Below are 593 nucleotides of genomic sequence, written 5' to 3'. Positions count from 1 at the left end.
AAATACACCTTTTGTGCCATCTAATGAGTGTGTGTCTGTGATTTTAGTGGCCTCCAGAGAAACGAACCGCTTTAAGCATCAGCCGTACTAGTTTCTTCAGCCCAAGCCCCAGAACCGGTTCCTTTCTAAAATGAAGTACCAGTCAATCAGCAGGGCCTGCCTGGAGACATCCTTTCTTCAGTCTAAAATTAGAAGAAAGTGAATTGTGAAGAAGCTACTAGGGAAGCAAAATACAACTGGCCAAAGTAACCCATTCATTATGGTTGTTAATCTCCCTGTGCTGCCTACTTATATCATTTGCACATATGGTTTGTTTTTGTGAGCAACTCTTATCTGACTTCTTGGAATTATTGCCATTTATGCTTGTTGCAGGGCTTGGATTTACCAGAATCTGTATGTCTGTTCCCAGAAGGCAACCATAACTCTCCCTACCTCATTACTGCATTTCCTTGTTCGGTACTGCTGCTTCTGCTTCAGCAGAGGCTCCTCAAAGAATCTGTAGGAAAACCTCTCTCTCCCCCTCCCGCCCCCCCACCCCCCCAGGAGTCCAGATAATTAGGGTTTTTTCCATAGACATTATAAGAGCAACACTT

Source organism: Crocodylus porosus, unplaced genomic scaffold (assembly GCF_001723895.1).
Source record: "Crocodylus porosus isolate Cpor-Errol unplaced genomic scaffold, CroPor_comp1, whole genome shotgun sequence".
Lineage (NCBI taxonomy): Eukaryota > Metazoa > Chordata > Crocodylia > Crocodylidae > Crocodylus > Crocodylus porosus.
The sequence above is the reverse complement of the archived record's forward strand: the minus strand, read 5'-3'. Positions refer to the sequence as shown.